Consider the following 19,354-nt stretch of genomic DNA (forward strand, 5'->3'; position numbering starts at 1 on the left):
CTTTGTTTTATTTTTATTCTCTTTAATATAACATAATCTTTATTTTATTTATTCTATTTAATCATATAAAACCAAAAAAACCGAACCCTTTGCTGTCGAGTCGATTCTGACTCATACCGACCCTATAGGACAGAGTGGCTACAGAAAGGGCTTAACATAACAACGATTGTGAAGATGGCGTAGGAGGAGGAAGTGTTCTGTTGTACATAGGGTCGCTACGAGTCGGAATCAACTGGACGGCACCTAACACAAGGACAGAGTAGAACTGCCCTATAGGATTTCCAAGGAGCAGCTGGTGGATTTGAACTGCAGACCTTTTGGTTAGTAGCTGTATCTCTTAGCCACTGCACAACCAGGGCTCCAATCATATGCTCTCTTTTCTAGAGAGATGGGCTCCAGTAGCTGATAGGCTCAGAGACTGTGGACCTGGAACCTCTGGAACCTCACAGGAAGGAGAGACTAAGGGTAATTATCAGAAAGCCCAGGGTTGAACAGGCTGACCCTTACATATCCATGCTTTCAGTAGTTTTTTTAAAATTGTGCATTAGGTGAATGTTTACAGTGCAAATTAGTTTCTCATTCAAAAACTTATACACAAATTTTTTTGTGACTTTGGTTGCAATCCCCACAATGTGTCAGCACTCTCTCCCTTTCCCCTTATGCCCCAGATTCATCACATCCATTCATCCAGTTTTCCTGTCCCTTCCTGCCTTCTCATCTTTGCTTTTGGGCAGGTGTTGCCCCTTTGCTCTAGTATATTTGATTGAACTAAGAAACATGTTTCTCACATATGTTATTTTTTGTTTTATAGGCCTGTCTAATCTTTGGTGAAAGATACACTTTGGGGGTGGCTTCAGTTCTGCGTTAGCAAGGCAGCCAGGGGCCATAGTCTCAGAAGTTCCTCCAGTCTTTGTCAGACCAGTAAGTCCAATCTTTTTTTGTGAATTTGAATTTTATTATACATTTTTCACTGCTCTGTCTGGGAACCTCTGTTGTGATCTCTGTCAGAGCCATTGGTGATGGTAGCCAGGCACCATCTAGTTCTTCTGGGCTCAGGCTGGTGGAGACTCTGGTTCTTGTGGTCCATTAGTCCTTTGCACTAATGTTTTCCTTTTGTCTTTATTTTATTTACTTTATTTTCCTTTGCTCTGTAAGGGGTGGGACCAATAGACGTATCTTATATGGATGCCTGAAGCTTTTAAGACTCTAGACACTATCACCAAAGTAAAACGTAGAACATTTTCTTTATGAACTATGTTATGCCAACTGACCTGGTTGTCCCACGAGATCATGGTCCCCAGCCCTCAACCCCAGTAACTCGGCCCCTTGAGGTGTTTGTGTGTGTCAAGGAAGCTTCTATGACTTTTGCCTTGGTCAAGTTCTGCTGAGTTCTTCTATATTGTTTGTTGTCTTTCCTTCAGCAAAGTTATCACTCCTCTACTATCTAGTTAGGGATTTCGCCTCCATACTGCTTTGCTCCCTCATAAACATAAAAACAATTTTTTTCTCTGTGTAAACCTATTCTAGAGTTTTTTATAATAGCGGTCTCATACAATATTTGTCATTTTGTGATTGACTTTTTTCACTCAGCATAATGACCTCCAGATTCGTCCATGTTGTGAGATTTTTGCTGATTCATCATTGTTCTTTATGTTGAGTTGTATCCGTTGTGTGTATGTACCATAATTTATCTATTCATCTGCGATGGGCATTTAGGTTGTTTCCATTTTTTTTTGCTATTGTGAATAATGCTTCAGTGAACTTGGGTGTACATATATCTATCTGTGTGATGGCTTTTATTTATGTAGGATATATTCCTAGGAGTGAGATTGCTGGATTTTAGGGCATTTCTATTTCTAGCTTTTAAAGGAGGCTCCATAATTTTTTCCCTGATGGTTGTATCGGAAACCTTGGCGGTGTAGTGTTTAAGTGCTACGGCTGCTAACCAAAGGGTTGGCATTTTAAATCCACCAGGCTCTCCTTGGAAACTCTATGGGGCAATGGTTTTTGGTTAGTGGTTGTATCCTTTTACATTCCCACCAGAGGTGCATAAGAGTTCCAATGTCCCCAAAATCTCTCCAACATTATTTTTTTTATCAGTACCATTAATGTCGTGGTGAGATGTTATCTCATTGTAGTTTTCATTTGCATTTCTCTAATGGCTAATAGTTACCAATTCAAATCCACCAGCCGCTCCTTGGAAACCCTATGGGGCAGTTCGACTCTGTCCTCTAGGGTCGCTATGAGTTGGAATTGACTCAACAGCAATGGGTTTTAATGGCTAATGATCACAAGCATTTCCTCATGTGTCTGTTAGCTGCCCAAATGCCTTCTTTGGTGAAGTACCTGTTCATATAATTGGCCATTTTTTAATTGGATTATTTGTCTTTTTGTTGTAGAGGCATTGAAGTATTAAATAGATTTTTGGGATTAGACCTTGGTGGGATTATCTCAGCCAATATTTTTTTCCCAGTCTGTGGGTTCTGTTTTACTCTTTTGAAGAAGTCTTTTGATGAGTATAAGTGTTTAATTTTTAGGAGCTTCCAGTTATCTAGTTTATCTTCTGGTATTTGTGCATTTTTAGTTATGGTTTGTACGTATTTATGCTGTTTAGTAGGGTCCCTAGAGTTGTCCTTATTTTTTCTTCCATGATCTTTATCATTTTAGTTTTTATATTTAAGTCTTTGATGTATTTTGATTTCGTTTTTATGTATGGTGTGACGCATGGGTCTTGTTTCATTTTAACAGATGGATATCCAGTTTTGCCAGCATCATTTGTTTAAAAGACTGTCTTTTCCCCATTTGATTGACGTTGGTCTTTTGTCAAAGATCAGCTGGTCATAAGTGAATGGATTTATGTCAGGTTCTTGATTCTGTTCCATTGGTCTGTGTGTCTGTCTTTGTACCAGTACCACACTGTATTGACTATCCTGGAAGTAGAGTAGGTTTTGAGATCAGGTAGTGTGAGGCTTCCTACTTTGTTCTTTTTCCTTAAGGAGGCTTTGCTTATCCAGGGCCTCTTTCCTTTCCATATAAAGCTGATGATTAGTTTTTCTTTCTCATTAAAGAATGTCGTTGGTATTTGGATGGGAATTTCATTATATCTGTAGATCTTTGTTTAGGTCTTTTACTTCCCTGGTTAGATTTGCTCCTAAGAATTTTATCTTTTTAAGGGCAACTATAAATGATATTGCTTTCTTCATTTCCTTTGAAGTTCTCTTTGTTGGTGTATAGGAATCCAACCCCTACACATCTGTCAGTTTGTCGTACTGTGGAGGCTTGTGTGTTGCTGCGGTGCTGGAAGAGATGCCACTAGTATTCAAATAAACAGCAAGGTCACCCATGGTGAACAGGTTTCAGCTGAGCTTGCAGACTAAGTCAGACTAGGAAGAAGGACCTGGCGGTCTACCTCTGAAAAGAATTAGCCAGTGAAAACCTTATGAATAGCAGAGGAACATTGATATAGTGTCAGAAGATGAGCCCCTCAGGTTAGAAGACACTCAAAAGACAACTGGAGAAGAGCTGCCTCCTCAAAATAGAGTTGACCTTAATGACGTAGATGGAGTCAAGCTTTTGGGTCCTACGTTTGCTAATGTGGCATGACTCAAAATGAGAAAAAAAGAACTGCAAATGTCCAGTAAGAACTGGAACTTGGAATATGCAAAGTGTGAAAGCAGGAAAATTGGAAGTCATCAAAAATGAAATGGAATGCATAAACTTCGATATCCTCCTAGGCATTATTGAGCTGAAATGGAGTGGTGTTGGCCATTTTCAATCAGACAATAGGACGGTTTACTATGCCGGTAATGACAACATGGAGACGAATAGCGTTGCATTCACAGTCAAAAAGATCATTTGAAGATCTATCCGGAAGTACAACTTTGTCAGTGATAGGATAAGATCTGTACGCCTACAAAGAAGACCAGTTAATATGACTATTATTCAAATTTCTGCATCCAACACTAAGGCCAAAGATGAAGAAAGTGAAAACTTCTACCAACTTCTGCTGTCTGAGATTGATCGATCATGCAATCAGGGTACATTGCTAATTACTGGTGATTAGAATGCCAAAGTTGGAAGCAAAGAAGGATCAGTCATTGGGAAATATGGCCTTGGTGATAGAAACGATGCTGGCAGTCAGATGATATAACTTTGAAAAACCAACTTCTTCTTTGCAAATATCTTTTTTCAACAACATACACGGCAACTATACACATGAACCTCACCAGGTGGAATACACAGGAATAAAATAGACTGCATCTGTGGAAAGAGATGATGATAAAGCTCAATATCATCAGTTAGAACAAGGCCGGGGACTGACGGCAGAACAGATCATCAATTGCTAGTATGCAAGCTCAAGCTGAAGCTGAAGAAAATTAGAACATGTCCAACATAGTCAAAGTACGACCTTGAGTATATTCCACCTGAATTTAGAGACCACTTCAAGAACAGATTTGATGTATTGAACACTAGTGACTGAAGACCAGACCAGCTGTGGAATGACATCAAGAACGTCATACATGAAGAAAGCAAGAAGAATACAGGAAAAAAATGAAGAGACCAAAATGAATGCCGGAAGAGACTCTGAAAATTGCTCTTGAATGTCGACTATTTAAAGCAAATGGAAGAAATGATGTAGTAAAAGATCTGAACAGAATATTTCAAAGGGCAGCTCAAGAAGACAAAGTAAAGTATTATAAGGACATGTGCAAATACCTGGAGTTAGAAAACCAAAAAGGAGGAACATGCTCGGCATTTCTCCAGCTGAAAGAACTGAAGAAAATTAAAACCTTGAGTTGCAATACTGACACGTTTTACAGAGAAAATGTTAAAAGTCACAGGAAGCTTCAAAACAAGATGGAAGGAATGTACGAAGTCACTATACCAAAAAGAATTGGTCGACTTTCAACCATTTCAGGAGTTAGCATATAATCAGGAACCAACGGTAGTGAAGGAAGAGATTCAAGATGCACTGAAGGCATTGGCGAGAAAAAAGACTCTGGGAATAGACAGAATAACAATTGAGATGTTTCCACAAATGGATACAACGTTAGAAGTGCTCACTCGTCTATGCCAAGAAATTTGGAAGCCAGCTACCTGACCAACATACTGGAAGAGATCCATATTTATGCCTATTCCAAAAGTGATCCCACCAAATGCAGTCATTATCAAATAATATCATTAGTATATATAATAGGTCGCTGTGAGTAGGAATCGACTCGATGGCAACAGGTTTGGTTTGGTTTTATCATTAATATCACACATAAGTAAAATCTTGCTGAAAATCATTCAAAAGCGATTGCAGCAGTACATTGACAAGGAACTGCCAGAAATTCAAGCCGGATACAGAAGAGGACTTGGAACAAGGGATACCATTGCTGAAGTCAGATGGATTATGGCTGAAAGAAGAGAATACCAGAAAGATGTTTACCTGTGTTTTATTGACTATGCAAAGGCATTCGACAGTGGATCATAACAAATTATGGATAACTTTGCGAAGAATGGGAATTCCAGAATACTTAAATGTGCTCTTGAGAAACCTGTACATAGATCAAGAGACAGTCATTCAAAAAGAACAAGGGGGTACTCATGGTTTAAAGTCAGCAAAACTGTGTGTCAGAGTTGTATCCTTTTACCATACTTATTCAATGTGCATGCTGAGCAAATAATCCAAGAAGCTGGACTACATGAAGAAGAACGTGGCATCAGGATTGGAGGAAGACTCATTAACAATCTCCGTTATGCAGATGACACAACCTTCCTTGCTGAAAGTGAAAAGGACTTGAAGCACTTACTGATGAATATTAAAGACCACAGCCTTCCGTATGGATTACACCTCAACATCAAGAAAAGAAAAATCTTCACAACTGGACCAATAAGTAACGTCATGATAACTGAAGAAAAGTTTGAAGTTGTCAAGGATTTCATTTTAATTGGAGCCACAATCAACACCCATAGAAGCAGCAGCCAGGAAATCAAAGGATGCATTGCATTGGACAAATCTGCTGCAAAAAGACCTCTTTAAAGTGTTGAAAAGCGAAGATGTCACTTTAAAGACTAAGGTGCACTTGACCCAAATCATGGTGTTCTCAATCACTTCACATACATGTGAAAGCTGGACAATGGATAAGGAAGACCCAAGAAGAATTCATGCCTTTGAATTATGATGTTGTTGAAGCATATTAAACATACCATGGACTGTCAAAAGAACTAACAAATCTGTTTTGGAAGAAGTACAGCCAGGATGCTCCTCAGAAGCACGGTTGGGGAGGGAGACTACATCTCACATAGTTTGGACATGTAATCAGGAGGGATCAGTTCCGGGAGAAGGCCATCATGCTTTGTAAAGCAGAGGGTCAGCGAAAAAGAGGAAGACCCTCAATGAAATGAATTGACAAAGTGGCTGCAACTCTGGGCTCAAGCATAACAGTGATTGTGAGGATGACACAGGGCTGGGCAGTGTTTCGTTCTGTTGTACATAGGGTAGATATGAGTCGGAACTGACTCAAAGCCACCTAATAACAACAACAGGAATCCAACTGATTTTTTTATGTTGATCTTGTATTCTACTACTCTGATGTATCTTTCTATTAGTTTCAGTAGTTTTCTTGTGGGATCTTTGGGGTTCTCTACGTATAGGATCACATTATCTGTGAATAGGCATAAATTTACTTCTTGCTTCCCAGTCTAGATGCCCTTTATTTATTTTTCTTGCCTTATTACTCTAGCTAGGACTTCCAGTACAATGTTAAATAGGAGTGGTGTTAAAGGGCTTCCTTGTGTTGTTCCCGTTCTCAGGGGGAATGCTTTCAGCCTCTCTCCATTGAGAATGATATTGAGTATTGGTTTTGTACAGATGCCCTTTATTATATTGAAGAATTTCTCTTCTATTCCTATTTTATTGAGAGTTTTTGTCAGGAATGGGTGTTGGACTTTATCAAATGACTTTTCTACGTCAATTGAGATGATCATGTGTTTCTTTTCTTTTGTTCTATTTTTGGGGTGGATTATGTTGATTGATTTTCTAATGTTGAACCATCCATGCATACCTGGTATGAATCCCACGTAACCATGATGTATTTTTTTTATATGTTGCTAATTATATTGGCTAAAAATTTGTTGAGATTTTTTGCACCTATATACATGAGAGACTTTAGTCTGTAACTTTTTTTTGTGATGTCTTTGCCTGACTTTGGTATCAGGGTTATGCTAGCTTCATAGAATGAATTCAGGAGTATTTACTTCCTTTTCTATGCTCTGAAATAGTTTCAGTAGTACTGGTGTGAGCTCTTCTCTGAATGTTTGGTAGAACTCTCTAGTGAAGCCTTCCCTGCCAGGGCTTTATTTTATTGGATGGGTGGGGAGTGGGTGTTTCATTACCTCTACAATCTCTTAATTTCATCTCTTGTTATGGTTCTGTTCAGATTTTCTGTTTGTGTTCATTTAGGTAGGTAGTGTGTTTCTAGAAATTTGTCCATTTCCTTTAGGTTCTCAAATTTGTTGGAGTACAATTTTTCACAGAATTCTGTTATGATCCTTTTTATTTCAGTTGGTTATTTTGTAATGTCTCCCATCTCATTTCATATTCGGGTTATTTGCTTCCTCTAGTGCTTTTCTTTTGTCAGTTTGGTCAACGGTTTGTCGGTTTTCTTTTCTTTGCAAATATTTTTTTTAATTCTACTAGATGAAGGTTTACAGAACAAACTAGCTTCTCATTAAATAGTACACTTTTTTATGACATTGGTTGACAACCCCACAACATGTCAACACTCTCCCTTCTCAGCCTTGGGTTCCCTATTACCGGCTTTCCTGTCCCCTCCTGTCTTCTAGTCCTTGCCCCTGGGTTGGTGTGCCCCTTTAGTCTCATTTTGTTTTATGGGGCTGTCTAATCTTTGGATGAAGGGTGAACCGCAGGAGTGAATTCACTACTGAGCTAAAAGTGTGTCCTGGAGCCATACTCTTGGGGTTTCTCCAGTCTGTCAGGCCTGTAAGTCTGGTCTTTTTTACGAGTTAAAATTTTGTTCTACATTCTTCTCCAGCTCTGTCCAGGCCCCTCTATTGTGATCCCTGTCAGAGCAGTCAGTGGTGGTAGCCAGGCACCATCTAGTTGTACTTGACTCAGTCTAGTGGAGGCCATGGTAATTGTGGTCCATTAGTCCTTTGGACTACTCTTTCCCTTTGTGTCTTTAGCTTTATGGGCTTGAATGTTTGGCTGAAAGGTGAACCACAAGAGTGACTTCAGTACTGAGCTAAAAGGTTTCTGGGTGCCATACTCTCAAGGGTAGACAGAATATTGATGGGTCTTTTATATTTAAATCCATTCTGCCACTCCTTGTCTTTTGACGGGTGCATTTAACCCATTTATATTCAGCGCGATTATCGATACATATGAGTTTATTGCTGTCATTTTGTTGTGGTGTTTTGTTTCATTTATCTCTTTTGGTGCTGACATTTTGTTTGTTCCTCTTACTTTCCTGCACTCAGTTTCTTTTGTTTGAGAATTTTCTTTCTTTATTATAGATTTTGTGTTTACTGAGTCTTAATGATTTTTTTCTATTTTATTTTGATGAGTAGGTTAGTTAACTTTTTTTGTGGTTACCTTGAAATTTACCCTCGTCTTCCTAAGTTTAAATCAGCTGTTTATTCCTTGATATCACCTTGATTTCCTCTCTATTCAAAAGTACTATACCTACACCATTTAGTCCCTCTTTTACTGTTTTGACTTCATCAATTACAAATTGATGTCTGTTCCCATCTGTGAAGTCTTTTATCTTTGTTTTAATTATTGAGAGTTTTTCATCCAGTTTGATATCTGGCTGATGCTGTCCTGTGTCCTAGACTCCGATTGTTGTCTGATGTTGTTGGTTCTCTAACCAATGGATTCCCTTTAATATTTCTTTTAAGTTTGGTTTGGTTTTTACAAATTCCCTTAATACTTTTTATCAGGAAATACCTGTACTCTGTATTTCTCCTTATTCTCTTTTCCTACAATTTATTCTTCCAATCAACATTTAATCTAGCTCTTTATCCCTTGATGCATAAGGTTCCAGGAATGATGTTTGTGTCTTTTTTACTTGGATTTTCTGGTCTTTAATGCAGAGAAGTGAGCAAAATTCCCAGCAGGTCATGTACAGTCAGAATTTGGGCATGTACACAGAGGTATATAAATGCATTTCTAATCACCTTCATCATCCTCACAATGAAGAATAAAATGAGAGGAAGGTGTGGAAGGGTAGAAGCACATACCAAGGACAGACCTTTTGGCTTGTGTCCTTGCATGTCAGGTCTGGGCATGTGGATAAAGAGTCCTGTGCATGTCAGCACCTGCGCACTACATGGAAAATTCACTGCAATGGAAAACCACAAAGAACCCCCACTTGCTGACTTCCTTGATATTTCTCTCAAAGCAAGGTGGATTTATTCCTGAACAACTTCCATCAGAATTCACAGCTCTCCAGACGGTCTCACAGGAAAGGACCATAAAGGAAGATTGAAAAGTGGACAAAAGTTTTGCTTCTCTTTGGCAGGCTGTCTGAGTGCCAGAAATCATTCCAACAGATCCAACCTTTAATATCTTAGTAATCTGACCATCTGGCTAAAGTCTCCCACTGGAGGTGCTCATGGAGGAATATATACTCACACACACATGCATGCTGAGGTGTGTGCATGTGGGAAACACCTACACACAGAGACAAACACACTCTCTCACACACACCCACTCACCCTCACACACAAACACACAAACACATCCAGACACCAAAACACATACATGCAAACCCACACACATACAGTCAACACATGCCAAATGTCTTGCTTATGGATGGCTCAAGACTGCTATGTCCCCTAAACCCCAAGTCGTTGCAAGTGTCGGTGGATTCATGCAAGGCACCCAGGAGCAGACCTGTTTCAGGTGTTGTATGAGTGAAAATTGTTGGCAGATTAGTTATCAGAAGAAGGTGCCTGCTTCCAAGATGTTGACTTTGCACACTTCCCCTGAGGTCCTTATCCTTGTACTGAAATGGTTCTCAGACTTGACATGTGACAATACTGCTAAGCACATGCACTATGTGGATAACCTTGAAGTGAGCAGATGCATGTCTCAGAAAGATGGAGGACCACCTTTTCTTAGGCTGGGTTCTCTAGAGAAGCAAAACCAGTGAAGTGTGTATATACATATATGTATACAGAGAGAGAGAGAGATTTGTATCAAGAAAATGGCTCATGCTGTTGTACAGGCTGGAAAGACCCAAGTTCATATATCAGACTGGAGGCTTTTCTTGGCTCATAGGCTGTGGAGACCAATGAATCCCAAGATCAGCAGGCAAGAGCTCAAGTAAGCTGCTAGCTCAAATCCTCAGAACTGGATGTCAGATGAGCCAGCTGCAGGATCCAGAGTGAGTAGAGGCCCACAAGCCTTGCCAGAAAGTCTACCTATATTGGATGCAGTCTACACCCCTATAGGAACTCCGTTTCGAGTGATTGGCTACTTACAGCAGAACTCATCATGGAGGTGATCACATATCAAATCTTATCATGCCAGACTACATCATATATGCCAAACCACTGAAAATCGTGAACCAGCAAAGTTGACACACAATCTTAATGGTCATACGGCTGTTTATGGACTCTGTAGGGCTGGTCCGTGCTGGGTTGACTTGACACGCAGGGCATTACCTGTCTTACATCAAGGCTGGCAACTGCAAGTGGTATAAAATGGGTAATGCTAAGAAATTAGCATGTGATGCGACTTTTTTCTGGACAGAACAAGCTGAAGTCCTGTTTTACATCCACCAGAGAGAGTTGGTCAGACAGAGTGGGAGTGTTCCACTGGGTGGTGGAGCAAGAGGTTCTTGGATGGAAGGCAAAGAGGTGCGGGCAAGCCCTGGCATGTCCGAAAGAGACGCCACCGTCAACATTGCAGTATCGGAGGAGGACAACCTAGAAGAAACAATCAGCAAGCAAATGACCGTAGCCGAGTGGGAAATCCTCCAAGCATGAGACTGACCAAAGCCTGAATTCAAGATCAGGGAAATAGAGACTGCACTACCCTCCAATGCAGTTGTGTTTCACAAGTTGAAAGCCACGGATGGGGGGGGGGGGGTGGGCAAGAGATCACCAGCAGCAGGAAGTCCACCACCTGAACGATGCAATCAGGGACATTCCAGCTCTGGTGTCAATCAACTTTGGCAATAACCTTTGCCTACGGAAGGGTTTCAGAGGTAGCAAGAAGAAGAATGTGAAGGGTACTTGGTCACTCTATGAAATCCAGTAATATTGTAGCATCCTATTCAAGCTTATAAACTCATACTGCATTGCAGCCCCCATCATTCCAAAAGTATCCACTAAGTCTCCATCACTAAATGGAGATCTGTCCTCAATACAAGGATGAAATTCATATTCTTTAGAAAACCACAGGATAAATGGGAGTCATTAAGCATTATGAAAAATCATTTTGACCCTGTCCACCTTGCAGAACTTTGAGGATGTCCCTCGTGCCATGAAGACGGCAATAGGACAACAACATGTTCTTTGCGTGTCCTGCTATCTGGTGTCATCTGAAGTCCCAAGGTCTCACCAAGAAATAAGCAACATTTCTCCACAGGGCTTGTACAGTCAGAATTTGTGCAAATATAGTCAGGTGTAAAAATGGATTTCTAATCACCTTCATCATCCTTACAAGGACAAATAAAATGAGAGGGAGGTGTGAAAGGGTAGAGGCACATACCCAGGGCAGTTCTGTTGGCTCGAGGGCTCCCCGTGGCACCACCAACCATGCGGGGAAGGAGTCCTGTCCATGCCAGCAGCCGAGCACTTTGTTGAAAATTCTCTTCACCACAATGAAAAACTAAAAAGAACTCCTACTTGCCGACTTCCTTGAGATTTGTCTCAAAGCATGGAGGATGTATTTCTGAATGGCTCCCGTCAGAATTCACAGCTCTCCAGAAAGCCTGACAGGAAAGGACCATTCAGGAAAACGGAGGAATGGAGAACGAATTTGCTCCTCCTTTACCAGGCGTCTTAAGCCGGAAATCATTTCCACACATGCAACCCTTAATATCTTAGTAATTTGACTGCCAGGCTAAAATCTCCCACTGGAGGTACTCATAGAGGCACAGACACACGTGTGTCGAGGAGTGTGCATGCAGGAAAACATCCCCCCCCCCAACACAGAAAAATGCCAGGTCCCATTCACATAGCAGGTGTTCCTCATGTTGTGGAGCCCACACGCTCACCCAGTCACCCACGCACAAATACACTCACACAAAAACACATGCACACAAACATACACACATTCAATGCATGCCGGGTGTCTTGCTTGTCTATCTTTTGGGCTGGCTCAAGACAGCCATGTCCCCAAAACCCCATCTCAGTAGGACCGTCATTGAGTTTATACAAGACACCCAGTAGTAGACCTGCCTCGTGCGTTTTAGGAATGAAAATTGTTGGTTGAGAGGTGTTCATTGGAGTCAGCTGTAAGGGTGACCAGCATTTCAGCCCACAGATGTAGTTGATTACTGGAAATGGATTGTTGAATCCAGTAGACAGTGGTAAAGAGGAGGTAGGGAGGAGGGATGGTCAGGCTGGAGCAAGGGGTGTGGCAGAGCAGGTTAGGGCTTGACGATAGTCAGGGCTCTCCCCGAGTGGAGATGAGGGTGGGGGTGGAGGAATGGGCTGGGCCACCTCCAAAGAGGGTTGATGGTATTGCAGCGGCTGCACAAGCCAGCCGTTTGGAAACTTGTCCCTGAAGAGAGAACCTTATTCTGCTCTGCATGTTGAGGTCCAGGCAGGGGAATCCTTGAAATCTTTTTTCTCAGGGACATGTAGCCCTCTTCTCTCCACTGCGGAGGTAAGGGTCAGTTCACTGTCTCTCCAAAACTCAGCTCTTCCCACTTTCCTGCAGCTACTGCTGAAAGACACTGCACTCCCTCTCTAGCTGACAAACCGTTGCAGAAATCCCAGAAGCAGCGCACCTGCTGCAACTGGTCCTTTCTCCTGCTGAGAAACTTGCTGCTACTTGGAGGAGATACTACGAGGTTGAGGGGAAAGCCTTTAGTCAGTCTTCAGTGCTTAGTGAACATGAATAACCACAAAGTGGGAGAGACTTTATGAATGTAAGGAATGTGGGAAAGCATTTAGTTATTCATCATCCCTCACTGAATTCATAAGAAATCACCCTGGAGAGAAACATTTTGAATATAAGGAATGTAGGAAATTCTGTTGTGATTCCTCAAACCTCACGAATCCTATAAAAAATCATGGTTTAGAGAGCCTATATAAATGTAGGGAGTTTGTCCATGTATGTGAATTATTATGAAACAACCAATGGTTAATTGCCGACACTCACTTCACCCTTTAAGCTCCTACAAATAAGGTCAGTTTCCTACGAGAACAATCCAGATCTTCATTGTCCCTCACAAAAAATCTAAATTTCTCCAGTTGTCCATAAATTATGATTGTTGAGTTTTTTGAAGTTAGGATCCAAACTATTTCCACGTTGCCTTTTTATTTCTAGATCTGTTTAATCTGTCTTACACTGAACATTCTCCTGCTTTTCTCGTAAAATGTTAAAATGTTCAGCATTCCTATAAAGTCAAAGCTGTGACAGTCGGAACCTGTGTAAGTCAGAAACCTGTCAGAGAAGAAAAACTCACTGGGTGTTTATGATGTAGGATTCTTAATAGAGAGCAAAAGTGGTAAGCACCCAGTCAAAGGTGGAAAACATGCAAGACCTGGTAAAACAAGGCACTCCCATCGTGTTCTGGCTCTCACAGGTTTTACTCTATTTGTTTTATTATGATTTTGTTTAATTAGTTTGTCTTCTGTATTTTTTGTAAGGTAGACATTGGGTCTTGCACAGTTCTAATAGAAATGTAATGCACATCAAAGATGTAATTTAAGATATTTTAGTAGCCATATTAGACATTTAAAAATGTAAACGTGAATTTTTAATGAAAAATCTTATTTAAACCAATATGTCCATTTATTGTCAAGGTAAGTATTATAAATGAAATTAAGTAAAGTAATCGATATAAATTTATTCATGAGACATTTTACGTTTCGTTTTTTTGTATTCCATCTTCCAGAAGCTGGAAGCAGCACATTTCAAAAATTTTACTTTTGAAAAGTAGATTCACAATTCCAGGTTACTCCAAGCACTTGTCAAAGAATTTAAGCAAGAATATTGTTATATTTAAATTAATGAAAATTAAAATTTATTTAGTTTCTTAGTTGCACCAACCACATATATTGTTGACAGAAGCTTCTTAGTGTTTGAATGCAAAAGAAGTCCCTGGATCCCTTTTTACATTCCTGTTCCAGATCTGGAATCAATCCTTTCTCCCCAAATGTCTGGTTCCTTTTAAAAACCAAGGTGTGTGCAACACATGGGCTCGGTGATAATCCAAAACCTGTTAACATTGAGTCAATTTTGTCTTGGCCTTTCAGTGAGCATGTAAAATACATAATTGCTTACATCATAAATTCATACTCTTATTCCTAATACAAATTTAAGGTTTTATATATAGATATATGTATATACACACACACATATATATAGACACACACAAGCATATGCACACACACATATATATGTATAAGAGATGGTGCAGACAATGTTAAATACACAAAATGGTGCCAGACAATGTTAAGTAGGCAAACTAGACTTTATTCAGTCTGTTACAATAGGAAAGAGACTTCAGCATAAGTCTGAGTTCAACTCCAAAGGGTAAGTTGAGGCATGAGGTTTTTTATGAGTTCTGGGTGTCATGGGGCACTGGAAACTTACTAATTTGAAGTTGACAAGCAAAAATACGGCAGGAAGATGGGTTTTAAGTAAGAATTCTAATGGTTTTCAGAAATGTTTGCTCAAGGCTGATTTATTAGGCTGAAGCAAGGAACATTCATAGGATAAATATAAATGGGCAAATATTGTCACTTTCTGTTATATGTGCAGCTTTTTTCTCTTTTAATAAAAACCTTGGTTCCTAATAATCAAATAGTTTCAATGTCATAATATTAATAGTACTACTGAGTAAAAAACTTATTTTGTAAAGTACTGAGTTTTTTCACCTTTGTTTTTGTACTTACTGGTTATACATTTACATTAAGCTATTAACACAAGATTACCGTGCTTAAACATTGGCTTGAGCACAAACTCTCTTGTGCATGGTTATTTGATCAGTTTCATATTGTTTTCTGCCATTGAGTTGCCTCCAGCTCATGTTCACCTTATTTATGTTGCTGTGTGCTGTGGAGTCGATTTCAATTCATAGTGACTCGATGTGACAGAGTAGAATTGCCCCATAGTGTTTTCCTGGCTGTAATCTTTACAGAAGCAGATTGCCAGGTCTTTCTTCCATGGAGCTGCTGGGTGGCTTTGAACTGTCAACCATTTGTTTAGTAGTCAAGTGCTAAACCATTGCACCTCCAGGGCTCCTTGACCTCCTGCATAACAGAAGAAAATGTTGCCCAGTTCTTCACCATCTTCATGATCATTGGTATGTTTGAGTAGTCCTTTCCAACCCAGGGGTCTCATCTTCCAACACTATATCAGTGTTCTGTTGTGATCCATACGGTTTTCACTGACTAATTTTCTAAAGTAGATTGCCAGGTCTTTCTTCCTGGGCTGTTGAAGTCTGTAAGATCCACTAATGTCTGTCCAGCATAGGTGACCATGCTGGTATTTGAAATACTGGTGGTATAGCTTCCTGCCTCAGCAACATGCCAGCCACCACAGTACGTCAACCTCGCAGATGAGCAATGACAGTTTGATGTGTTATTACATTTACTTGTTTCTCTGTACATTTAATTTTAAGGTTTGCTTTCATTTTGTATTATTCCTTTTAACATAAAACTTTCACATGGCTCAAAACTGAAGACTATATTAAAGGTTGTATTCAGAAGGCTGACTTCGTCCTATAATACTTGTGTTCTCTTAATATCACTACCCATTGGTAACCATTTCCATTTTGTTTCCTGTGTAACCTTTCAGTGTTTCTCAAAATATCCCACAGAATACAAAAATACACACACTAATGTATGTTGGTTATTTATCATGTTTTCTTCACATAAATTTACTTTTCCTAACTTAACTATATACTGGACATCAATCTATCTCAGTTCATAGTATAGAGGAGGCCAAGGCATAGGCATTGGCAAAGGCTGTGCACGTGTGCCGTAGAGCTCTGGAGGGCGGGTGGGCACTTTACTTCTGTCTCAGTGTCCTTGGTCCATGTTGTGTGCTGTCAAGTCCATTCCAACTCAGTGGCCATATAGGATAGAGAAGAACTGCACCATAGGGTTTCCTAGGCTGTAATCTATGGGAACAGATTTCCAGGTCTTTTCTCCTGTAGCGTTAGGTGGTTTCTAACCACTCATCTTTCAGTTAGCAGCAGAGCGCTTAGCCATTATGCCACTGGGGCTCCTTCTTCGTCAATAACCATGTTTAAATATTCTCATAGTTCACCTAATAGTACCTTGTTAGGCAGTGCTCATTAAGTGGTGAAGAAAAGAACCAAACCCCTTAAATTTTTAGTTTTTCTTTTGGCATGTAGATGGAAAATGTTCAGTTTTAAACATATGGTTCAAATTTTTAATATCAATGATACAATTCCTAGCCCTTTAAGTCCCTTCTACTTATGGACAAATATTTTATAGGGCCTAGTCTCTGAAGAAACCCTGGTAGTGCAGGGGGTAAAGCACTCAGCTGTGAACCGAAAGTTTGGTGGTTGGAACTCACCTGCTGTGCGGGAGAAAGATGTTGCAGTCTGCTTTCATACAGATTTACAGTGTTGGAAACCCTATGGAGCAGTTCTGCTGTGCCCCTTAGGGTCGTTAGGAGTCAGAACTGACTCAATGACAATGTGTTTGGTTTTTCTCTTGGTTTAGTCTCTTTGAACCCCACCCATCTGTTCCTTTGTTGTACTGTGGTGGGTTACATGTTGCTGTGATGGCTGGAAGCTATGCCACCGGTATTTCAAATACCAGCAGGGTCACCAGGTGGACAGCTTTCAGCAGGGGTTCCAGACTAAGATAGACTAGGAAGAAATGCCTGGTGATCTGTTTCTGAAAATTAGCTAATGATATCCTTATAGATCAGAACAGGATATTGCCTGACAGGAATCAAACATGCCAGTGATCATGAAGATGGTACAGGACTGAGCAAATTTTCACTCTGTTATACATAGGGTCTCCATGAGGTGTAGCCTAATGGGCAGCTAATAAAGTCTCTGTGAGAGGCACAGATAGAAAGGGTTAGGATTTCTCAGCCACAGATCTGCAGTTCTGAGTGGCTCCATTAAATGATGATCTTCTTGACCCTTCTTAAATTCTTCTGTGTCTAAGTAGGTGTTTTTCTCATGGAGTATCTGGAGAGGGCAGAAAGAGGGAGACATTGAGATTTTTTAAATCTCTGTATTGGGATGCCTAAATGTGGCAATGGAGCTCTGATGGCACAGTGCTTAAGAGCTCAGCTGCTTACCAAAAAGCAGTTCGAATCCACCAGGCACTCCTTGTAAACCCTGTGGGGCAGTTGTACTCTGTTCTGTAGGGTTGCTATAAGTAGGAATTGGCAACGGGCTTTTGGTTTTTAAAAAGTAGTAATAACCCCAAAGTACTAGAATATTGGTCTCTTCTCTGCCACTAGAGTTGAGAATTTCAGTTTTAAACCCAGGGTTCTGATTATGCAGATGTAAGAGTCAAACCCCCTTTTGCAATGGCTGATTTTTTGGAAGTAGATTGCCAAGGCTTTCTCCTGAGGCATCTTTGGGTGGACTTGAACCCCACCCTTTTGGTTATTGGCCTAGTGTGTTAACCCTTTGCACCACCCAGGAACTCCAAGTCATGCTTAAAACTGCCTTCTTCATATGATTTTATTTTCATCCTGGAGTTTCTGATTGCCTTTTTTTCCTTCCACTGAGTGCCTTGATCGTGTTCTCACAGGCTTCCAAGCTCTGAATTGTACTGATGGACCCTCATCCCTCCATGTGCTGCTCTCTGGGTGTACTGAAGAGCCTCCCCTCACAGTTCCCAGCCTGGGATCGGTGGCTGCCACTTAATATCTGCACTTCAGATTTTCCTTCTAAAAGGTGTATGCCCCTATTTTGTTAGAGGGTGTCTTCAAATCAGTTTTTAACAGTGATGTGTGGGAAGTGAACACTGAGTCCTCGAGTGTCTGAGCATATCTGTATTCTGATCGACACACAGAATAAATACTGAACTGTTTCCCTTAGAACTTGAGGCTCTGTTAATACTGTGCCGTTGAAGTTCAGTGACGTCTGATAGTTCTCTAGAGACCTGCTTCTCTCCACAATCTTCCTCAGTTTGGAGGACTCAAGGATAAAATCTTTATCCATGGGGCTCTATAAGTTCTCAAGGACCTGCCTTAGTTTGAGACGTTATTTTTCTCATTCAACCAGCTCTGCATTCTGGAAGGTCACTGATTGGAACACCCAGTTTCCCTTTGGTCCAGGACATTTTCTATTCTGTCTTCTCCCCTATTTTCTGTTCTCCTTTTCTAATAGCAGCCCTGGTGGCACAGTGGTTAAGCACTCAGCTACTAGCCAAAAAGTCAGTGGTTCAAACCCACTTGCTGCTCTGTGTGAGAAAGATGTGGCAGTCTGCTTCCATAAAGATTTACATCCTTGAAAACCACATGGGGCAGTTCTACTCTGTCCTATAGGGTCCCTATGAATGAGAATCATCTTGACAGCAACAGATTTCGTTTCAGTTTTTGTTTTGTTTCAGTTCTCCCTTCCTGGTGCTGCAGTTGATCAGATGTTGGACCTCCCGGACTAATCCTTGTCTCCTGTTTTTTTCTCATGTTTTAGGTTTTCTTGTGCTTTTATTCCATGCAGGAGATTTCCTGAATTTTGTCTTCCAGCACTTGTATGTTTCCTTGCAGGAATGATATGTTTAATTTCCAAGAGAAGCTTCTTGCATTGTAGTGGCTTTCATGCTTTTTCCTTGGCATCCTGTTCTTGGTCTGATATCAGAGGTTTTGTTTTGTTTCCTTCTCTTTATGGAATGACAGTCTGTGTCGTTGGACTCATTTTTTCCCTGAGTATCTGGGCCATTTGTCTTGTTTTGCAGACTTTCCTCACCCAGCTGAGGTACCTCATATTTGAGAATGAAGTGACAGGAAGGCTGACTTGGATGTGCAGTGATGGGGAGCCAACACTTGTGAGGGACTCTTGGTGCCAGAATGTGCCACTAATACACCAATGGCTACCTTCTCTCTTTTTTGGGGATGATGGGTGGAAGAACCTCCTGATGTCTCCTACCTGTAGTAGCCATCTGGTTGTGGGCAGCTGGGATCTGAGTCTGTGTGAGTGGGTGGGCGAGTGCCACCCCCCCC

General features: G+C 40.7%; 1 pseudogene; it reads left to right on the top strand.

Moving 5' to 3' along the window:
* Nucleotides 1–11,272, top strand: part of LOC111822020 (ubiquitin carboxyl-terminal hydrolase 17-like protein 6) — an 83,812-nt pseudogene extending 72,540 nt beyond the window's left edge.
* Nucleotides 11,273–19,354: the final 8,082 nt, after the last annotated feature.

Source organism: Trichechus manatus, unplaced genomic scaffold (genome assembly GCF_000243295.1).
Source record: "Trichechus manatus latirostris isolate Lorelei unplaced genomic scaffold, TriManLat1.0 scaffold00120, whole genome shotgun sequence".
Lineage (NCBI taxonomy): Eukaryota > Metazoa > Chordata > Mammalia > Sirenia > Trichechidae > Trichechus > Trichechus manatus.